The 21,646-nt window shown below is 38.5% G+C and overlaps 1 long non-coding RNA gene across 2 annotated transcripts; it reads right to left on the minus strand.

Annotated features, from left to right (window-relative positions):
• Window positions 1-1,181: 1,181 nt before the first annotated feature.
• LOC137763611 (uncharacterized) lies at window positions 1,182-21,576 on the minus strand. Of its 2 annotated transcripts, XR_011073821.1 has the most exons (3): window positions 21,425-21,576; window positions 6,472-6,590; window positions 1,182-2,374 (listed from the first exon to the last, which is right to left on the minus strand). It is a non-coding gene; the product is annotated as an uncharacterized lncRNA (long non-coding RNA). The 2 variants fall into 2 exon arrangements; XR_011073820.1 differs by lacking the exon at window positions 6,472-6,590.
• Between the last annotated feature and the right edge of the window lie 70 nt (window positions 21,577-21,646).

A 21,646-nucleotide genomic window follows, 5' to 3' on the forward strand; every position in this document is an offset into this window, starting at 1 on the left:
AATTACAAATGTGTGTATAGGATATAAGAGAATTACAAGGATAGTTCTGTAACCCAGGGCTAACAGCAGGAGAACTATACCTCCCTTAATCTCCAAGAGACAGAAGAAGTTAAGCAAAGTCTCGAAGGAGAAAGAACTGTGAAGAGTTCATCGTGAGAGAGGCAATGACCTTTGGTCAAGGTACACATCCAGTTCAAGGCAACCTCTAATGGCGGGAGCCAGGGGGACTATAAATGCTCATCTCACTCTTTTCCACCACAGTCTCCTTCCATCAGCTACAAAGTGATCATGGGGTGGTATCAATTCAGTCATACTCTCATCTGAAGCCAAAAACATTATCCACCCCAGAATTTTTCATACTTGGTAGGGGAGAAAAGAAACAAGTAACAAAACATAATCATAGTTTCATAAAACCTGTGTTTTAGCTGGTCACGAGGACTAGGTTCATAAGCATAGCTGCTTTCTTTCACCACCCATTCTAGGTTTCTCTCACTCTTTGCTTGCAACTAAATTGAATGGAGTGCTTTACCACGTGGGGCGACCCAAACATTCATTCTTTTAAGATGAATCTTAGTGGAGGTCCTTTTTGGGTTCCTCTAGTTTTCTTATTGGACTATCAGCCAAGAGAATACCAAGAAGCAATCTTGGTGAATATCATACATTCCATATATAGTCCTACTTACTCCACTGTGTAGCAGCAATCCAATTTCCCCGTTAAAAGGAATCTTTCACCCTTGGCAGTAGTGATCCCCTTCTCTCTCTGTTGATTAGTGACAGAAAAAGCCCAAACCTGCCAGCAAGCAGTGTCCACTTCTAATTCACTGAAACGATGTTTCCTAGGAAGCATTCCTCCCTTGAGTACTAAAACCTCCAAAGCCACTAAGTCTGAAGTTTCAGGGACCAAAAAATTCCTCAAGTGGTTTATTAGGCATAATAAGAGAACCCAACACAAATGCATACATATGTACACCCAAAGACATACACAACAATGTTCACAGCAGCTCTCCTCCTAATAGCCAAAAAATGGAAACATCTCTGATGTTTATCAACAGGGATAAATAAATGTGGTATATTTATAAAGTAGAATACTGTATAGCAATGAAAATGAATGAACAACTGCTCCAGGTAACAACATGGATGAATCTCACAATGTTAAATAAAAGAAGCCAGACACTAAAGAATACATTATATATTCAATTTATATAAAAGTTAACCGCTGTCATGTATTCAATTTATATAAAGGTTAACCACTGTCAAACCTAATCTTTGGTGTTACAATTCAGGATGATGATTACCTTTGGGAAGGAAGAAGAGTAATGACTAAGAAGGGACATAGTTATTGATGTGGGTGGTGATTACATAGTTATCTTCACTTTGTGGCAAGTCATGCTGAACAACTATATTTGTGCATTTTTCTATATGTTATGCATCCTTTTAAAAAAAATTCATATAACTGCCATCTTGTGTATAATGTATAATTTCTCTGGATGCTTTTAAGTTGTTTTTCTGAATTAGTTTTATCAGTTTGACTGTAACATGCATAGGTGTGACTTTCATTGCAATTTTTCTGCTTGTGATTTACTGAGCTTTGTGGATTTGTACTTTTATGCTTTTCACCAAGTTTGGAAAACATGCCACCAATTTTTTTTTTTTACAAAATTAGTCATACTGAAAATAGAGGGACTACTCTCATCTCCACTCTGCATACAATTTGGGGAAGGTGACACCATATACTGATTACTGCTTTTAAGCATATACTTCATTCTTTAGGTCAGCATCCCCAATTTGCAGGTTATTGTATGCCAGCTGGCCTCATAAATGGAACCAGCTTTCCAATTTGTTCTCTCCAAGTTCTTGTCTAGCCTGTCAACTCATAAGCCACTGACAACAGACCAGTGTATACCCTTACCTCAGGCCATGTCTCCTAAAGTTCTTCCCTATGGAAGGATTTCCCTTTACTATTCTGGGTCAGGGCCGCTAATGAGTGGTGGTGGCGTGTAGTGGCCACTCACATCCAGCTATTGCCAGCTCACTGCAGATTCTTCCATGAACAAACAGGACCCATGCTTTTTTCTCTTCCGTTAATTGGTCAGAAAGAACTCCTCATGAAGCCAATTTATATGGGTTTGGGGAGAAGTGCTGAAGAGTAGAGTCAGGGACTATAGGAGTCTGAGTCACCTGCTCATTTAGTTTAACTGTAGCCGTGTCCCAGTCTCATAGGGAGTAGACTGCTTCTGTGCTCATCCAGTTGTATGGTGCGGTGAATCAGATAACACCAGTTCATGATGGGTGGTTTTATTATTCACATGGTCACTTGATGTCCCATGATCAGGTGTTCCGTCTCTACCAGGTAGCAGGAGCAAATCAGGAGGTGCTTTTCAAAGAAACAAAACAAAATGTTGTTGGCTGAGGCAGATACATCCTTACTCCAAAACCAAAGGGTTTATGTTGTAATTCCCCTATTGGAACTTACCCAAGGCTTCATTTAACATCTCTAACACATGAACTTCCAATACCATTGGATCTGCTCAATCATAAGGCCCAACTGGCAAGACAGTTTGCTCTGGGCCCCACTCGAAACACGTAGTCTTACAGTTACCAGAAAACAGGTAAGAGCAGGTCACCCTAATGTACATTATTTTGTTGCCTCCAGAACCCCAAAAGGCCTGCTAAACATTTTTTCCTTCTTCTTGTAGTGGTAGAAAACACAACTACCTGTCACTTACTTGAATGGATATCCTAATATGTCTTAGGCCAGTGCACCCCTAGAAACTCGGTGCAGGTCCTGGAAGTTTTGTAGGGTTTATCTTGCATCTTCTGGCAGGCATATGTCTTCTCAAATCATGCAGAATGCTTGCTACTGCCTGCTTACTAGGTTCAGTTAACATAATTTCATTGCTGTAATAGACCAGTGTGATAGTCTATGGCACAGTGATATGGTCAAGGTCCCTCCATACCATAGAGACAACAGGAAAGCTGACATAGCCCTGAGACAAGACAGGGTGTACCGCTGTCTCTGCCAGTTAGGCGCAACCTGCTTTTGGCTTTCTTTCCTGACTGGAGTCGGGTGGGGGTAGGGCAGGGCGCATTTCCAGATCCATACCTGTGTACCAGGTCACAGTCTGTACTAACTTCCTCCAGTGCAGGTACCACACCTGGACAGCTGCAGTTGGCACCCCACCTGATTAAGCTTTGCAACAATCCACTGTCATTTTCCACTACCCATCTGGTTTTTACACTGTCATCTCTGTGACCCATCTGGTGACCACACAGGGAATTGAAATGGGAATCTGGTACGAATCACCATGCCCACATGGGGGCACTAACTTCTGTACTGCTTTTCTTTTACTGTCTTGGGAGGGAGTGGTAACAAGCAGTTCTGAACTTCTATGTAGTCCTTCCTACTGTAACGCTCAATCTATTGGTCAGAAAACCAAAATGAAGATTGCTTCAATTATTAAAATATATTTATTCTTACTACACATCTGGGGCTGGAGAAATAACCAGTGTGGGTCTCTCTGGGCTCACTGTTAGCTAGACTCTGGCCAGGACTCCATCTGTCACTTGACTTTCTTAGGCCCCCTATTCTAACCAATAAACAGCCACCGGAGAAGGATTAGGGCAGTGATTCCCTAACTTGCTCACTGGAATTACCTGGGAGCTTTAAAAATACAAGTGCCTGGGTCTCACCCTCAGAACTTATGAGTTAATTGGCTTGGGGTGTACCCTTGGCTTTAGAATTCTAAAGTGTTCTTATGTGCAGACAAGTTTGGAAACCACTGGGTTAGGGGAAGATTCATGGTTATACCACTGTGGCTGCATCGCAGGGTTCCTCCTCTAAGGGACCAAATCTCTCCCGATCATCAGGAAGGACCAATTTAACTGTAATAACACAAGTTAGTCTACATCTCAGAATTTTTCCACCTAAATATGTCAAGCAGCACCTTAATAGGTCAATCTATTTTATTTCTCGGGACCTCAAGATCATTTAGTAACCATTACTACTTTTCCCTGTGGGTCAAAACACACTCGTTAACATTTTCGTTTTTGGCTTATGGTAATTGTGCCCACCTTGTCTCTGATGGTTGTATGCTATCATATGATCTCTACCACTTTAGGCTTCTTTTATTCCCACTGAGATCAGGAAACTCAGTTCTACCACAGCTTTCATCACCATCATTTTTGCAAACAAAGGAGAGCCACTTCAGAGGTCTTTGGGCATGCTGGTGCTCCCATCACCAATGCATTTTTTAATGACTTGGTGAAAGTTGAGGATGGCTAAGGAGCCGTTGTACTCCTTCCTCTATGGTATGCCAGGGGACTTCTGATATTCTGAAATTATTATTTCAAATTTTATTTGTAGACCGTTTATTTTTATTTTGGGGGCCATTTATTATTTGTAGGCAGTTACTGAGTCCAAGGCTCATCCTAGCAAACTATTAATGCCAACATATTAAATCTTAATTCTCAGGTAAGTTTGCCTTGATCAAACCTTGTATCTACTTTCCCTCGGTGTAACACCCTTAGAACCCACTTCTATATATACTCCCCAGGTTCCTGCTGGTCAAAACGGCAAGGTCTTAAACTCCTCTGTAGGTTGTCTCTTGCCAGAGCAGGCTGCATACTTCCCTGATGGGGAGGCTATGTTGGGATGGAACTGGGAGGCGGTGAGGGTAAATTCTGAGGACAACAGGAATCAACTTACGAGAGCTGCCCCAAATGTAGTCACTGAAAGCCTCTGTGCAGAGGAGGCTGGTTTCCTCTGAGAGCAAAGGAAGTTCAGGGGAATATGGAGGTTCAGAGTTCTCAGCTTCATTCTTGTCTGCCCAACTATCCCCATTCTGTGTCTCAGGGCCCACTCCTTTCCCATCAATGCTAACCTTAGTGTAAGAAAACTGGAAGAAGTGAGCATTTAATTAGTACTACGAATCTACCTTATCTGCCCACTGATTACAGAAGATGAAGGACTCCTTCAAAGCTACAGTGGAGGAGTTCTCATCCCCTACAAGCATTCTTAACTGTATATTCATAGTTTTTATGTTTTTCTTTTTCCTATGTACAATGTGTTTAGGACCATAAGGGAAGCCTGGTGGATTCAGAATCTTTATAATTACTATGATTACCATGGTGATACTTTCTCTCCCCTCCCCTCCATCTTCACTCCATCCCATGCTATTAATGGTCATCATAACAGTACTGTAAGCCATGGATTACTACCTGTGGTCCCTTTACCTATAGCAATGAGGTTATCCTTGTGATTGATTTTACATATGTGTGTGTATGTGTCCATATAAGCCAATCCCAGAAGCCCATTGTGAGGATCCATTTCCTGTGATAACTCCTGGTACCAATTAATCTATCAGTTAGGGTTATAAAAAGAAATAGAAAGCACACTCAAAATAAGAAAGGAAAAGATTGGTAAAATATATTAAACTTAAGAACTTTTTTCCAAAAGATGCTATTAAGAAAATGAAAAGACAAACCACGTTATGGGAAAGGATATTCGGTGCACATATATTTGACCAAGAACTCATATCCAGAGTATATAAAGAAGTCCTAAAGTTCAATAAGGAAAAGAATGACAACGCAACAGAAATATGGATAAGTGACTTGAACAAGCACTTAAAAAAAAAGAGGATCCCCAAATGGCAAATAATGTAAGATGGTGTTCAACCTCAATAGACATCAGGTAAACGCAAATTAATGCCAAATGAGATACCACTACACACCCATCAGAATGGCTTAAAAAAAAAAACAACAAAAAACTGACAATACTAAGTGTTGCCTAGGGTGTGGCGAACGTGAAACTTTCATATACTGCTGGTGAGGATATAAAAAACATAAACTTTGGAAAGCTGTCATTCTTTATAATTTGAATCTACCTCAATGACCAAGGAACTTTAACCCTATGTACTCTCTCAATAGGAATGTCTGCCCACGGACACCAAGTGACATATGAAAGAATGCTTGTGGTACCATTATTGGTTAGTAGCCCCAAAGTAGAAACAACCCAAATAGCTACAACAGAATGGATAAATATATTTAGTTTATCCACATAATGGAATATAGCAATGAATATGAACAAACTACTTCTACAAACAGATGAATCTTACAAATATAATGGTGAAATGCCCATTTAATCTCTTTCATATATTATTCAAAACCAGGCAAAACTAATCTATGGTTAGAAATTAGTGTGAGTGGTTACATTTGGGGAGGACGGACAGGATTGTTATTGGGAGGTCACATAAGAGGTTTCCGTGTAACTGGTAATATTCTATTTCCTGGGTGATGGATAGAGGGATATTTTTACTTTATGATAGATACTTCATTTGTTTCTGCAGTATGCTGTATTTCAGTTTAAAAGGGTGGTCCTAATAAGATTAGGAACTACTGGTTATGCCTACTTGCCCTTCTCCATCAATTCAAACACTTCTTCCTTCAAGGCCCAGTTCAGATTCCACAACTTACCTGAAGCCCAACAACTTCAGCTAGAAAGGACTTATTTTTCTGCTTGGTTTTTATTACATTTCCTGGGAGACAGTATAATACAGTAGAAATGGTGCAGGCTAAGGGGCTTGGGCTTTAATCTGTAAGGCAATAATAAGCAAGAGAGTGATGTGGTCATATTTGTATCTGCTCACCATGAATTTAACTCATTATAACAGTACTTACTTACTTATATTTCTTTGAATATGTAGACAAACAAAAATTTACATACACATAATAAGTGTAAAAACGTCATGTTAGACTGTTACAATATTTGCTCCCAATGAATCATGCCTCCTTTGTTTATGTCTTTTTGCAATGTGCCTTTGCCACCTTAACTAACAAAAGGTAGTTTATTTCCCCACTTCTTGAATCTAGGCTATCCTTGGGACTTGTTTTGACCACAGAATGCAGTGGCTGTGACTTTCTGCAACTTCTCTGGATGAGGTTTAGAAAGGCTTTACAGTTCCTTTTTCACCTTTTGGAACACTGCCCTGGGCCACTATGCTGTGAATAACTCTGGGATGAAAGACCATGTGAAGGGAGCCACGTGAATGAACCCAGAGAAAACCAACAGAAAAACATTCTAGCCAAAACACAGCATGGTGAGAAATAATAAATCATTATTGTCTTAAGCCATTAAATTTTGTGGTTGATTTGTAATGCAGGAATAGATAATCTAGTCTATTATGGCAGAGACTGCTAGTGTCTCTCAGAGTCCCTTCTTCTCCCTCATCCTTTAGTATTAGAACCCCCAAGTTTTGGCTTGGTACATTGCTACACAGGCACGGACTATATTTCCTAGCTTCCCTTGGAGGTCTGGCCATGTGACTACATTTTGGCCCATGGGCTGTAAGTGGAAATGATGGCTGCAAATTCTGTGACATGCCCTTAAAATGAAGAGGTATACTGTTTTTCCATTTCCCATTCCCAGATACATCTTGACAGGAGCTGGAACCATCTTAGGCCATGAAATAGAAGCCGCATATTGAGTATAGCAGATTAACAAGCCTGGATCCCTAACACCTGAGGCTGCTGTATCAATCCTGAACTGATTATCTCTGGACTGTTATGGAACAGAAAAAAAAACTTCCATCTTATTTAAGTCATTATTATTTTGGCCTTAAAGCAACCAAACCTATATCCCAAGTAATACGTATTTTCCATTATTTCCCCCATATAGTTATATACAAATACTCGTGTGTGTATATATACATCTACAAATGTAAATATTTTGAGTGTAAACAGGCACACACACAAATATGCAAACCATTTATGTGTGTTGACGATGATGTTTTATAGACTGGGATCATATCATACACACTTTTCTTCATCTTGTTTTTTTCTCATTTAAGCAGTAGTGTTGGATTGGCCAAAAAGTTCCTTCAGTTTTTAAGTAAAAATAAAAGACACATTTTTCATTTTTACCAAGAACTTTATTGAACAACGTATTCACCGTTTTGTTCCACTAACTTCTGCCATTTTTCAGGCACCTTCATAATTCCATCTTCCCAAAACTTTCTATGTTTTTGAGCAAAGAACGGTTCCACATGCCTTTTACAGTCTTCCAGGGAATTGAAATTTTTTCCATTAAGAGAATTTTGTAAAGACCGAAATAAATGGAAGTCCGAACGTGCAATGTCTGGTGAATATGGCGGATGAATCAGAACTTCCCAGCCAAGCTGTAACAGTTTTTGCCTGGTCATCAAAGAAACATGCGGTCTTGTGTTATCCTGATGGAAGGTTATGCGTTTTCTGTTGACTAATTCTGGACGCTTTTCGTCAAGTGCTGCTTTCAGTTGGTCTAACTGGAAGCAGTACTTGTTGGAATTAATCGTTTGGTTTTCTAGAAGGAGCTCATAATAGAAGACTACCTTCCAATCCCACCATATACACAACTTCACCTTCTCTGGATGAAGATCCGCCTTTGGTGTGGTTCATTTCACTTGCTCCACGATCTCTTCCATTCCACATTATTGTACAGTATCCACTTTTCATCACCCATCACAATTTGTTTTAAAAACGGAACACCTTCGTAACGTTTCAGTGGAGAATCGCATGCGGAAATACGGTCAAGAAGGTTTTTTCACTTAACTTATGTGGAACCCAAACATCAAAGTGATTAACATAACCAAGCTGGTGCAAATGATTCTCAACGCTTGATTCGGATATTTTGGGTATGTCGGCTATCTCCCGCTAGCAATATCGTTGACTGTTCTCAATTAATGCCTCGATTTGATCGCTATCAACTTCAACTGGTCTACCCAACCGTGGAGCATCATCCAGTGAGAAATCTCCAGCACAAAAGTTCGCAAACCACTTCTGACAGGTTCGATCAGTCCCAGCACCTTCTCCACACACTGCACAAATCTTTGATTGCGTTTCAGTTGCGTTTTTACCTTTCTTGAAATAATAAAGCATAATATGCTGAAATGTTGTTTTCTTCCATCTTCAATATTAAAATGGCTACACAAAAATTCATCAATGTTAGGACTTGCCTGGTGGCACAGTGGTTAAGACTCTGCACTCCCAATGCAGGGGGCCAGGGTTCGATCCCTGGTCAGGGAACTAGATCCCACATGCATGCCGCAACTAAGGAGCCCACCTGCCGCAACTAAGGACCCGGCGAGCTGCAGCTAAGAAGCCTGCCTGCTGCAAGTAAGGAGCCCACCATAACTAAGACCCAGCGCAACCAAATAAATATTTTTTAAAAATTCACAAATTTTGATAAATTTTTTAAAATGCACACTGATATGACAGCTGTCACATACAATCTAACAAAATTGTTCTGAATGAAGTTAAAGACAACTAAGCGCTACTAGAGCCATCTTACAGAAAAAACTGAATGAACTTTTTGGCTAACCCAATATCTTGTGGAAATCACAATTCAACTCATGCTGCTTTAATTTATTCCTTTCCATAAGATACAAAAACTGTAATTCATTCAACCATTTTCCTATTAATGAGCTTTCATTTTGTTACTTGTTTTTTGATACTATGGATGATACTACAATGAATATTCTCACAGATAGATCCTTACATAATATTCTATACCTATAGGACAGATTTGCAAGAATGATGTAGCTAGGACAAAAGATATTTGTAGCTTAAAACATTTTAACACAGGTTGCCAGACTGTTTTGCAAATAGGCTGAAAAAGTTCACATTTGTACCAGCAATGTATAATACCCTTTTAGTTGGATCCCTACTGGCAACAGGTGCTATTGCTCATTGAACATTTCGCCCAGTCTGAAAAGATGTCTCACTTCACTCATAACAGGAGAAATGCATAATAAAACTACACTAAGATTAAACATTTTCACTTATCAGTCCCAAATCCAAAAGTTTGATAACATACTCTAATGACAATGCTGTGGGGTCACTCTTCCATGTTGTTTATATAACACAGGGAAATCTGGCAATATCTATCAAAATCCCACACACATTACATACCCTTTGATCTAGCAATCTTATTTCTGTGAAATCTTGAACATGTGAGACAAAATTATAAACAGTATTATTCATTACTACACTGTTTTCAAAAGCAAAAGACTGAAATCAATACAAATATCCATCATAAGGGCTGGTAAAATAAATTCTGGCATTCTTGTAGTGAAATACAATGCAGCTGTTAAATGATAAGAACTCTCATTATGGAGCTACTTACATTAACTCTAAGTGAGTTGTGGAACACTGCATTATTATAACCTTTGTTTGTTTGTTTTTTTAAGGAGAATAAAATAAACTTGTATTTGTATAAAAAAGCTCCGGGAACTACTTGAGAAACTAATAAATAGTGGTTGTGAGACGAGTGGTGTTGGCATGGGAAATGGGTGGATGGTAGATATGTGGGGGAAACTTCAACTCAAAACATAAATACCTATCCGCCTATCTAGATACACAAACACACGTTACATTTGAATGAATTACTCCTCAAAAAGAAAAGAAAAATAGTTCCAGTAGAGTGAATTCCCCAGTTTCCTTTCTGTGATTTTTGTCAATTTACCTACCTGAACTTCTTTCTTCAACTGTAAAACAGGGATAAGATCTGCTTCACAATGCTTTGGTGAGCACTAGATGAGCTCTATCACTTAATAAACTGACACTTAATAAATGTTAGTTGAATCAAAAAAAAAAAAAAAAGCTTTGCCAATCTGTTACATAGGCCTAATTGGTATCTCATTATTTTAGTTTGCATTTTCCTGATTTCTTCTGATTTTGAGTGTCTTTTCACATTTGGATTTACCATTTGCTGAGTTCGTATTCTTTGCCCCCCATTTTTCTGTAGAATTTCTTGCTCCCCTTTTTTTTTTAATATCTTTTTTTTTTTCTTTTGAATTTACAAAGTGGTCCCATACTGTGTATATCTTTTTTTTTTTTTTTTTTTGGCTGCGTTGGGTCTTCGTTGCTGCACACGGGCTTTCTCTAGTTGTAGCAAGAGGAGGCTACTCTTTGTTGTGTGTGGGCTTCTCATGCGGTGGCTTCTCTTGTTGCGGAGCACGGACTTCAGTAGTTGCTGCGTACGGGCTCAGTAGTTGCAGCACATGGGCCCTAGAGCATGCCGGCTCAGTAGTTGTGGCTCGCAGGCTCTAGAGCGCAGGCTCAGTAGTTGTGGCGCACGGGCTTAGTTGCTCCGCGGCATGTGGGATCTTCCCGGACCAGGGCTCAAACCCGTGTCCCCTGCATTGGCAGACGGATTCTTAACCTCTGCGCCACCAGGGAAGTCCCTGCTTGTTCCCTTGATGTGAATTTCTAAGTGCTCTTTTAATGTTATAGATGTTAAACTTTACTGTACATATTTTTCTAAATGTATTATATATCTATTAACTTTGTTTATATTTTTGCATACAAGTTATTTCTTACACTGAAAAATGTCTATCTTTTTTGAGAAGAACGTGTATTCTGCTGTTGTTGGGTTAAGTATTCTATAAATGTCAATTAGATCCAGTTGACTGATGGTACTATAGAGTTCAACTATATCCTCACAGATTCTCTGCCTGCTAGATCTATTGATTACTGAAAGAGGGTTGATGAAGTCTCCAGCTATAATAGTGGATTCATCTATTTCTCCTTGCAGTTCTATTAGTTTTTGCCTTAGCTGTCTTAATGCTCTGTTGTTAGACATACACACATTAAAGGTTGCTGCATCTTTTTGGAGCATTGACCTCTTTATCATTATGTAATGACCTTTCCTATCACTGATAATTTTCCTTGTTCTGAAGTCTGTTTTGTCTGCATATAGCAACTACACTTTTCTTTGATGAGCATTAGCATAGTAGATCTTTCTCCATTCTTTTACTTTTAATCCATCTGTGTCTTTATATTTAAAGTGGGTTTCTTATGTACAGTTCCTGAGAAAATAGAGATCTAGTAAGGGATGCTGGCTTCTTCCCTCCAAATTAACCCTGGGTAGGTAGAGAAAGGAAGTAAGGGCTTGAGAAATAAGATCAAAAACTGTGAATAAACCCTAGTTAGGGTCAGAAGTTTTTAAGTATTGTTCCTGCCACTCCCCCACTGATCATCCCACTTTGGGACAATCAGTTCCAGACAACTGATTACTACAAAAATCATCAGCAACAGATCAAGCTTCCCAGTGTAGGATAATGTCTGTTAAAGTGAGCTGCTGATGAAAAAGAGTGTGGGCTGACCAGATACTCTAGAGCAGTGAACAGTCACTCCACCATTCCTTCCTCAAACCTCCAGGGTTTTGGTGGATTACAACAGCCTTCTGCTGCTGAATTACGAATTTCAAGGCAAATCTTTACTAGAGGAGTTGTCCAGTGAAACAGGAACCAACAGAGATAGAGCACTAGACTCTTCTGTGGTGCCTGGAGCCTTCCGCTCTCTATTCCTTAAACTTGTGGGAAGGGATAAAACTAGGGTCTACCCTTTTGCTCATCCTCCACATCCATTATCAGACAGAGCAGTAGAGAACATAAGCTTGTGAACCAAAATATCTACACACCTGAGGAGTATGGTCACCATATGACACAACAAATTAAACAACATATACCAACTGAAGCAGAATCATAGGAACAGATATTTAATTTTAAAAAACAAATTTAATAGTTTAAAAACAATCCAATCATTCATTCAAAAGATTTTTACTGTGCGCCTACGAACTGTCAGGCACTGAGGATTCATCAGTGAACAAGACAGACAAAAATCTTTGCGTACTTTCTAGTGGTGCGAAATGGCCTGGGGCACAGACACAAAAACATACAAACAGCTAAATATCTAACTAACTAACCAATAAACCATTTTAGAAGGTAATAATTGCTTATAAAAATAAAGCAGGTAGGGGCTTCCCTGGTGGCGCAGTGGTTGAGAATCTGCCTGCCAATGCAGGAGACACGGGTTCAAGCCCTGGTCTGGGAAGATCCCACATGCCGCGGAGCAACTAGGCCCGTGAGCCACAACTACTGAGCCTGCGCGTCTGGAGCTTGTGCTCCGCAACAAGAGAGGCCGCGACAGTGACAGGCCCGCGCACCGCAATGAAGAGTGGCCCCCGCTCGCTGCAACTAGAGAAAGCCCTCGCACAGAAACGAAGACCCAACACAGCCAAAAATAAATAAATAAATAAATTAATTAATTAAAAGAAAAAGTCAAGGCCTTAAGTATTAAAAACAAACTTTAAAAATAAATAAATAAATAAAGCAGGTAAAGCAGATTGGAACTGCTAAAGAGGGTGAAGAAAAATTGTGACCCTAATTTTAAAACGAAACTGAGCCTAAGATAGGAGTCAAGAAGATGCTGAGTGGGAGGTTACTAATGTGTGAAGAAGGAACAAGAAATCATAAAACAGTCATAAGAGAATATTAGGTATAAAAATATGAGTTTAACGATTACAGATGGATAAATAGCATGATGGATCAGAGTTTATGATGCTTTTGAGGTACAGAATTTGAATATTTTCATGAATTTACAATTTCTAGATCTTTTCCTTTGTGGTTCCCAATGCTTTCATGTTTGAAAAAAATCTTCATCCAGAGAATTGTTTTAGCTTTATAATTAAAATACTTAAAATTATAAAATAATATTGTACATGTTAAGAAATTTAAATAAAAGTAGAAAGTAGGGGCTTCCCTGGTGGCACAGTGGTTGAGAATCTGCCTACCAGTGCAGGGGACACGGGTTCGAGCCCTGGTCTGGGAAGATCCCACCTGCCGCGGAGCAACTAGGCCCGTGAGCCACAACTACTGAGCCTGCGCGTCTGGAGCCTGTGCTCCGCAACGAGAGAGGCCGCGATAGTGAGAGGCCCGCGCACCCCGATGAAGAGTGGCCCCCGCTCGCCGCAACTAGAGAAAGCCCTCGCACAGAAACGAAGACCCAACACAGCCAAAAATTAATTAATTAATTAATTTTTTTTAAAAAACTTAATTATGGAAAGAAGTTGGGATTAAGGACCCTTCCATTAAAAAAAAAAAAAAAAAGTAGAAAGTAAAAGACCTCATTAACTCTTCCCCATTGTCCTTTCCATAGAAGTAATCATTTTTCTGTCTCCTTCCAGAAATTTCCTATGCATAATCAAATGTGTGAATGTGTATAGTTTTAAAAATCTATAAATAGGATTTTATACAAATTTTCTGCAACTTGCTTTTTTTTCACATATATGGATCTACTTTAGAAATACAGGTTTTAAAGGACAGTAAAAATTTCATTTAAAAGGCAAAATTATAGTGATAATAAAAAGATCAGTGGTTGCCAGGGGTGTGAGATGGGAGGGGTAGGGATGAATAGGTGGAACGCAGGGCATTTTTAGGGCAATGAAACTATTCTGTATGACACAACGTTGGATACGTGAAACTATGCGTTTGTCAAAACCTACAGAACTGTATGACACAAAGAGTGAACCCTAAATGTAAACTATGGACTTTAATAGTAATGAAACAATATTGGTTTATCGACTGTAACAAATGTGCCACACTAATGCAAGACGTAAATAATAGAAGCTGGGTGTGTATGTCTGTGTGAAGTGTCATATGGAAATTCTCTGTATTTTCTGCCCAATTTTTCTACAAACCTAGAACTGCTCTAAAAAATAAAGTCTATTAAAAAAAACAAAAAACCTTCATTGAGGAAAACTTTTTATTTATTTATTTATTTATTTTTTAGAAAAACTATTTTTAAAGCTTTGCATAGAATATTTTAGAGTTGGAGGCTCAAAGTCAAATATTGGGCAGGTTTTTCTACAGTCCAGGCATAAAATGATTAGTGCTGGGCTTCCCTGGTGGCACTGTGGTTAAGAACCCGTCTGCCAATGCAGGGGACAGAGGTTCGAGCCTTGGTCTGGGAAGATCCCACATGCCGCGGAGCAACTAAGCCCGTGTGCCACAACTACTGAGCCCGCGTGCCACAACTACTGAAGCCCATGAACCTAGAGCCCGTGCTCCACAACAAGAGAAGCCACCACAATGAGAAGCCCACGCACCGCAACAAAGAGTAGCCCCCACTCGCCACAACTAGAGAAAGCCCGTGCGCAACAACAAAGACACAATGCAGCCAAAAATAAAATATAGTAAATAAAATATATTAATTTAAAAAAATGATTAGTGCTAAGATAGCAAATGAAATTAGTTTGAACTATTAGATTTGCTAATACCTAAGAAAATTGCACCTCAGAAAATCTTAAGTGGAATTTAAAGTTTCTGATTTAAAGAAGTAATATGTCAAAAATAGTATGTTAACCAGGAGTAGCAAAAAAACAATATGCTTAAGAATTATGTGGACAAAATAGAAATGTGGTTGAAAAGATGCGAATAGCCATAAATGACATGTTAAATACATTTTTTAAGTTAACATGACATGGAGGAACCAGGAAATTATCCATCTACTATACTTGGTGTGGCTTATGTTCTTAAACTGTTTATTTCCAGATTTTTACAACCTACATATTTTCTAAACATAACAGTCATTAACAAGATATACTGGGTGCATTCAATCTGAATAGCGTTATTCCATATAAAATGCAGCTATCTTTGAGTTTACAAGCTCAAAGGCAAATATAAATTCAAAAGTTAGATAATATAAAGCAACATATTATTAAATGCACAGTGGTATCACAAAGCATATCAGATTCCTGTTTTCTTTAGTACCTAGTTCATCAGCACTTGGAGTAGGCTAGTTCCATAAACTCCTGAGGTAAATAAGAATCTACCCTATTTTTTTAATGATTATATATCAAGATTACAGTAAGCATGGAATTTCTAAGACAAAAAAGGTGGCTTCCAAAAAAGAAAAAGAAGCTTTAAAGATCTACATAGAATTAAGCTCTTTATTATGTAAGTATACATAAATTTTGTATCTATTTACTTTTTAACTATAATCTTTTTCTAGTCAGTGACAACAAAAGTGGCATCTCAATACACACTCATAGAAATTACAGAATAATTTCTTGAAAGGTTTTTTCCAAGTTCACTCTATTCTACCAAGTGTCTCTAGGAATTTTCTATTAGGCAATTCTATATACTGCTTGTTTTTAGCACCACAAGCATTATGGAAGAAGATTTTTAAATAGTTTTACCATTTGTTATTAATTTAAAGATACCAATTTTGTTTCTCTAGTTTCGCTGTTATTTCCAGTTTGCTGCATTTCCTCTTAACACTGTGGGTAAGGTGGGCAGTTAAAATGTGGTTCCTCAAAAACAAAGTGGAAGTATAATATTAGAATGCCAAATACCAAAATCAAAATCCTCTTTTTAAAAGTTTTGTTTATCCCTTTAAAAATGTCTGAATACATAAACTGACAGATTTAATAGAAATCCTTTTTAAAAATTTGCTTAGTTTCTCACATAATAATCATTAATTTAACCCCAAACTTAAATCATTAATTTGAGCCCAGGAGGGTAGGTCTCCTCTCAATTTGTTCGAACATATTAGGTGTTCCATTAATTTCATCTTATTGTTTCAATCTATCAATCTCCAATTCCTTTTACCTCTCTCTTACTTTGGGCTTCTTATTTGCTTGATCACATGTCCTACTTATTCTTGGTTTAATCCACACGTAGGTGGTACCCATCCCCCATTAGTTTCTTGAGAAAGGATGAATGAACTGTATATTTGAGAGACTTCAGGATTGAAAATAACTTTATTCTAGCCTTCTATTTGATTGACAGCGTGACTTATACAGAATTCTAAATTAGAAGTAATTTTCCTTCAGAATTCTGAAGCATTGCTCCATTACCCTTTCGCTTCCAGAGTTGTTATTAAGAAGTCCAACACATTCACCTCTGTATGCATCATATGAAACCTGTTTTTTTCTCTCTATCAACTTGTAGAATTTACTCTTTGTCTCTCTACTCGTTATCTTCAGAGTAGAGAAAGGGGAGGTGGGAGATACACAGAAAAAGAGCTCCAGAAATCAGCATGGGGTCCTCTTAAGCATTTTATACTTACAGCAATCTTAATTAGGTCCCCAAGAGCCACATGTGATTAGCACTGGCATACTGCACTATCATACAGACTGTGCAGCCCTAGAGCAACCACTGTAAGAAACAAAAAGAGGTTCAGCAACAATAAAAGAGATGTGTTGGGACTTCCCTGGTGGCACAGTGGTTAAGAATCCGCCTGCCAATGCAGGGGATACGGGTTCGAGCCCTGGTCTGGGAAGATCCTACATGCCGCAGAGCAACTAAGCCCGTGCGCCACAACTACTGAGCCTGCGTTCTAGTGCCCGCGAGCCACAACTACTGAAGCCCGCGCGGCTAGAGCCCGTGCTCTGCAACAAGAGAAGCACCGCAATGAGAAGACTGCGCACTGCAACGAAGAGTAGCCCCTGCTCGCCACAACTAGAGAAAGGCCGCGCACAGCAACGAAGACCCAACGCAGCCAAAAAAAAGGAAAAAAAAAAGATGTGTTGATAGCAATGTAAAAGTAATAATTATGACGAAGATAAAAGCTAACACCACTGTGCATGTCTATGTGCCAGGTACTGTTTTAGTTGCTTCATATATATGAATTACTGAATTAGTATATACAATACAACCTTAAGAAGTAGGTATTGTCTTCATTCTTATAGGTTATATATCTTACCCTGGCACAGCCAGAATTCTAGTCTAAACAGTCTAGCTCCAGAGTCTTGTGGTCTTAACTATTATGCTATATTGCCTTCCAGTAGTAGATGGTAGTCATTTTTTGTTGTTTATTATACTGCTTTTAAATATCTTTTCTTGACGAAATAAAGTTGGCAAACCCATGTTGATTTCCTCAATTAAAAAATGTATTGGTTGGTGAAATGTGAAAGCCTGGAAATCACCAGTTTGTAGGGCCAGTAGAGAGCAAGAAAATGAAAATTTGAGAGAAGGTAACTGATGGAGCAAGGTTTTGGAGGATGAGTTCTAGAACATAGGGAGGAGTTAAATTTAAAGGACAGGGCAGACACTAAGTACAGGAGGAATTATAGTCACATTTAGAGGTGATGGGGAAGAAAGATTCTCTAGTAACTAAAAATCAAGGTCATCTGAGCCCAAAACAAGCCTGATAGTATCAATTAGAAGGCTTAATAAGTAAGTAATATAGAATGGTGAAGATTTAGAGCAACTTTTGTGAGGAATGGGAAAAAATAAAGCCAGGATTGGACTGACAGACTAGAAAAATACAGATGGTGTCAACACTAAATATCTTGAAGAAGTCAAAAAATAAGGTTAGTGGGAGTAAAGGAGTGGACGATGTATAAACAAATAAATGAGGTTGTGGTTAGGAGGTAGGATTTCTGAATTTAAGATCTCAAAGCCAGAGGAAATGCTCATTCATTGATAACGATGAAGACAATACTGCTGATAATAACCATTCATTAAGCACACTAAAAAAATTAATTACATATAGTCATAACAACCATTACTATCAGCATATTACAGAGGAGAAACTGAGGCCCTAATGAATTTTCAATTAACACTCAAGTTTTTCATAGAACTTAGCAAGGTGATGCTGAAATTCAAATATAGTAGGAAAGGGCCTGTCATTCCCTAGAAAACTTTGAAGAAAATAGGTGAATATTAACTATTGTTAATACCCTACTGGCTATTAACACTTATTATAAAGCTGTAGCAATTATGATAGTGTGGTTATGTTATAGAGGTCATACAAATTGACCAATGGAAAATAATAAACAATCCATGGATGTGTGGAAAACTGATTTGAAATCAATGACATTACAAACCATAAAATAAAAGTTATACTATTCAATAAATGCTGCTAGAACAATTAGTTGTTCATATATAAAATAAATAAATTAGATCTCTACCTCATGCACAAAAATAGGGTGATTAAAAAAAGAATAAAACATGAATAAAAGTTTAAAACTTTTAGCAAAAAGATAAATGAATATCTTTGTGATTCTGAGGTAGGAGAGGATTTCTTAAACCAGACACCCAAAGCACAAAATATAAAGGAAAAGATGAATAAATGTGACTACATTCAAACTAAATTTCAGTGTAAGAAAAGACACCACAAACAAAGGCCAAAGAAAAGGCACAGACTGGAAGATGAGAGGCAACAATATAACCAACAATGTATTATTATCCAGAAAACATAAATCAATGAAAAAGATGAGGATAGCAATAGAAAAATGGCAAAGATGCCCAGAGATGTACAGGAGGTGTTTGGGATTAGTACTAGAGACGTCTGGGCTGGAAATAGATTTGGGATACATCAACTTATTGATCATATTTGAATTCACAGGACTAGATGAGTTTATAGAAGGAAAGCATGTAAAGAAATTAGAGATCTGGGCCTAGCTAGGACATAAAGCAGGCAGAGGATTACCAATCCTCACTCAAGTTCTTAACACGAAATAACTTCTTTAAACTTATCCACATATTATTTTGTCGTGCCTTTTCTGATCATAACTTCGTCTTTTAAAGATGGGGTCTAAACACAAGAAATAAACCCTTATAATAAAACCAAATTTTGTTGGACACTACATCAGAAGGTGGTCAGATAAGCCTGCCACTTCTATTTAGAACAATATTACCTTCAGCTCCTCTGTTTCATGTATTGCCAAGAAGGCAGGACTGTGGAAATGAAATGCAAATTAAAAAATAAAACAAAACAGGATTTAAAATTTAAAGTAAAGGGAATGTAAGAAAATATTCCCAAAGTGCACAACGAGGATTTTTTTAATTGGTGGGGTTAGGAACGATCTCCTTTTAGTACATTAGCATAGCTCATTTAATGCATCAGAAATAGCTAATGTATGCCTACACATCTTTAAATTTTAAGGCAAGACGAAAAACAAGAAGAAAAATGTTTCATCCATATAGACTTCTGCTCATCCCATTTCTTCTACTTAGAAATAGCAAACCAGGTATCCACTGCTCAAGGGAAGCCGGTCACAGAAAAAAAACTACATGCAGTATAATTCCTTTTATATGATGTTCAAGAACATACAAAGCAAGACAGAATAGTGGTGGTGCTGTTGGCGGTAAGAAGATGTGGTTAGCAGGGACATAAAGAAGCTCTCTCTGGGGTGTCTGGTATTCTGTATATGTGGATCTGGGTGTTGGTCACATCAATTTATATATTTGGCACTTGAGCATTTTTACTATGTTCTGTCTTTTAACTGAGGTATATATTTTTTATTCCTATAAAGAAAAACTTCTTAGAGACCTTACGAATCTCACTGAACACAGCTTGTTTCGCTCTTGTCAAGACAACAAAGCCTCTAATTAAGAAACAAATATTTAGTGGCCTTCTCTCAACTTTTCTTCCCCTCAACCCACCCCTACCTCAACCATCTCCCCAACAGAACAGTCTCAAGGACAAGGACGTCTGAGATGAACATTTTCAGGATCAACAAGCTCCAGGGTCCTTCTTCCACCAAACCAAAAGTAAGCTCCTAAGAGGAAATTGAAAGGAAACTCGAATGTAAACACCAACCTTTTAATCATCACTTTGTGAATCATCTTCTGCACTATCCTAGCTCATGAACATGAACCTGTATCTAAACATCTTTGTAGAAATTTCCATTGTAATTTTACTTTGGCAGTTTTGACCAGGGTAAAATGATAGAAAATAGGCTTATCTAGATTTCAATTAACCCTCTTGCTGATGGTTATTTTTTTTAGTGAAGGACAATAACAAATATTAAATTTAAACAGTCCAGAGAATGCTTTTAAAAAAAAAAAAACCTTCCCTTTCTCACTTTAGCATGAAACACCAAGGAAAAAATAAAAAATAAAACCTACATATTACAGCTGGTTGTTACACTGAGTCATACAAAATGCAATATTGGACCTTGCGCAGTTCGTTGTTTTATGTTGCTGGTCAAGCGGGGTTCAGAACGGTAATGAGACAGGGTATTGAGATAGAAATACGCAACGTGCCATCAGCAAGTGCATTACTTCGGATATTTTACTTCAGCAAAAACATGAAACAAAGTCATGTCAAGTAAGATGCTTCCAGGGACTAAAGCTATCGCCTTTCTTTTTTCTTTTTTTTTTTTTTTTTTGAGCTATCTCCTTTTGCTCTTTAATTTTCTTTTTTCTAAACAAAGTTCTTCACAGATACCTTAGTTTGTAGCAGAAGCCCTGCAACATAAAATAAAGGAAACCCTAAGCCTTTATGTTCTTTTACCACTTTCCCAGTTTTAGGTAACCGAAAAAAGAACAGATCTGCAAAAAGAACTGAAGATTATCGAAGGAAGGACTCTAACGGGTCTCGTCTGAATGGCAAATACCTCAAGGTCTCGGAGCAGGATTGTACCAAATGGCCAAGGGGCACAGCTGTAAGCAGTTCCTAGTTTAGCGAAAGTATTTTAACTTCTTTTAAAAAACAAAAACAAAAAAACAGGCTTGTAGAGGGAAGAGAGCGAAATTAGGCGCCGCGGCGGGTAGAGAAGAAGGGTGCTCTTAAGAGAATCTGCAGTTCTGGGGTCGCGGCTGGGAAGAGGCCGAGACGAGACGGGCCGAGGTAAAAAGAGACGCCAGGAGAAACTCACTTTTGAAAGGTACTTTCCGGTTACAAAGCACTCTCTTGTGCTTTACCTCCTCCGACACAGTATCCTTTCTGCGGGCCTCCAACGTCTACAGATGTAAAAGGCCCACCGCAAAGTCCCTCTTCAGCATCGAGATTCCGAGGCGGGCCTCGCTACCCGTCAGCCCCCGCGGCCGCCCGCGACCCCTCGGCATCCGCCTGGCGCGCGCACGTCACCCGCCCGCTG

This window comes from Eschrichtius robustus, chromosome 4 (assembly GCF_028021215.1).
Source record: "Eschrichtius robustus isolate mEscRob2 chromosome 4, mEscRob2.pri, whole genome shotgun sequence".
Lineage (NCBI taxonomy): Eukaryota > Metazoa > Chordata > Mammalia > Artiodactyla > Eschrichtiidae > Eschrichtius > Eschrichtius robustus.